Source organism: Berghia stephanieae, chromosome 6, assembly GCF_034508935.2.
Source record: "Berghia stephanieae isolate SIO BIC M18660-M18661 chromosome 6, UCSD_Bste_1.3, whole genome shotgun sequence".
Taxonomy (NCBI): Eukaryota; Metazoa; Mollusca; class Gastropoda; order Nudibranchia; family Aeolidiidae; genus Berghia; species Berghia stephanieae.
In genome coordinates this window covers 52980377-52982816 of record NC_088365.1, presented here as the reverse complement: position 1 = coordinate 52982816, position 2440 = coordinate 52980377, and the positions used below count along the sequence as shown (strand labels likewise).

The following is a 2440-nucleotide window of genomic DNA, read 5'->3' as shown; positions in this document are numbered from 1 at the left end:
TTTTAATAGTTTTTGTTGTTGTTGAATGAAGAAGGGGTTTGAACCCGAAACGTTTCGTGTTTGGTATTTTGTTCTTTTTTAAATTCATTTTTGTTTCACATCTTCTAGCAGCCTAGAATTAGAATCACATTGACAAAGATAGAGTTGACACACTTTATGTCACTATATTTATTCCAGTCTATAAAACACACGTGTAAATTTTACTCACGTTTTATATTGTTGGCTCTAAATTCTATTCTTAGTATCAAATACCACTCCGACATAACACCATTTAGTGACAGCAGGTGACAAATGATAAAAATTAGTTGCTAATTCTGTCGGGTAAAAACAAAATTGGAAGAAAATAAGTAAAAGTAGAAAAATGTAAAAATCAAAATAAAAACTCAACTATTCTTGTTCCAGGTTACCGTCTCAATGTTGTCGATACCTCCATAGGAATGTGTGTATATTGTTGTACATGATAAATAAATCACAAGTACCTCACAGCAGTCAATACCACTTCATAACATTGTGAAGACGATAAACACTCATCTGTTTAAAAAAAAACTCTACGTCTAGTTTTGTCTGCAGCTGTCGCCTGCCTTTTGATAATGTTCTTTTTTTTCTTTGAAATTCCTACTTTTCCCTGAGAAAGAAACTGGACTCCCACTGCCCACTTTGTGTATAGATTATTTTTTTTTAATTCTGGGGATGCATTGACAACAAATGTCCCCATAAGTATAAGATCAATTCAAACATTCTTGTATGTAATTTTAGGAATGGTGGTGAAAAGGCAGTTTGATTGTAAAATATCTACAACAATAACAAGATGAAATCTTTTAATTTGAATCAACAGGAAATGATTAAACCAAATTAAATCTATTTATTTCTTTCTTTCTGCTGTTTGTTCCATTAATAATTTCAATAATCCAAAACTTTAGAAGTTCAAAATACTCCAAAACAAAAAAAAAAAAACAAAACAAAACAAAACAAACCAAACAAACAAAACCCCAAAATTCTTACTTTAAAAAAAACAAAAAAGAAAAAAAAAACAATTGGAATATCTATCCAAGACTTGAAACCATCAGAGTTGCCAACCCTAGCCTGAGTAAATGTGTAAAATGGAAAGACAATATGAATCAGATTTTGAAAATATGCCTACAATCCTGAAAAAAACAATAACGAAAACGAATTCCAGTGATGGGCAAATAGACCATAGAATTGATATTATAATCGATATTCAAATTAATGAATAAATTTACTATTTATTGACTATATAAAAAGTATCGACTTCCAGACTTAATGTATAAATCAGATATGACCCAGCCAGATAATAGTTGATTGAACTCTCACCATGAACGTCCAGGTCATAAAATGAACGAAAGTGTGTATGATTTCTTTCTTTTTTTTTAAGAAAGAAGAAATATATTTATGTGTACAATCTTCAGACAAATGCCCATAAGTGACAATTTACTTAAGAATACGCTTTTGTTACACCAGATTGGCAGCACCGATTTAGTTTTCCCAACGCCAATGTGACACAATATCAACCAAAAGGTTGAATCAACTCTATTCTGTGCCATTTGGGACAGCCATGATGTACAAAAGGCAGGGTTGTCTTCTCATGTCCTGCCAGGTTGTCTTCTCATGTCCAAGTCACTATAGCAAATTATACATTTCTAAATCAAGTTAAATAACACAGAACTTCAATATACCTGATTTGGACGGGATGCCAAAGATCAATCATAAACGTTGAATGGAAGAAAGTATTTATCTGTTTATCATAAGAAAATATCTTAAGATGATATTTTGACACATCCAAATGTGTATACAATCATTGGTGTCCCAGTGAATGGATGTGTAAAATAACTACTGTGTTTCCTAACATAGGGCAAGAGCAATGAAAAAAAAAATTTCATGGTGAAGATTTGCAGATTGTGCGACCTGTAATTGGAATGTCTAGCTACTGCCTTGATTAACAATAAAAATGTTGTTCAGTACAAAACACACAGTTCTACATTGATTAACGGTAAAAATGTAAATAAACGTCTATAAATTTCCATCTCCGCAATGAAGACTAAGACACATGACATCAAATACAGCACAAAATATTATTTTATGATGGAAAATGGAATTTTAAAAAAATAATCTTACTCTAAAACTAGAAGGCAAGATAAAGGAATGCCATTGAAGTGTTATGGAATGGGAACATTGGATGTAAACATTCATATACAGTGGATGGCAGATAATTTGACATCAGTAGGACCCAATTTAGAAATAAGTCATCAGTCATTCATCAATTGGGTGATGCATCCTGATTTTTAATATGGAAAGATTGGGATGGGAGCAAGACGAAACATCGACTTGAACATCAATTAATGCAACCTGAGTGATAAATATAAAAAAAGTAATAAATAGATAAACTAAATTTCCATTTATTCATCCCCAAAAAGAAATTTGT

General features: G+C 31.4%; 1 protein-coding gene across 4 annotated transcripts in view; it reads right to left on the bottom strand.

Moving 5' to 3' along the window:
* Positions 1 to 246: 246 nt before the first annotated feature.
* Positions 247 to 2440, bottom strand: part of LOC144975254 (uncharacterized) — a 178948-nt gene continuing 176754 nt past the window's right edge. For all 4 annotated transcript variants that reach the window (XM_078919171.1, XM_078919174.1, XM_078919173.1 and 1 more), the window contains one exon: positions 247 to 2440. This exon is cut by the window's right edge and continues 1511 nt beyond it. The gene's annotated coding sequence lies outside the window, so the exon portion shown is untranslated.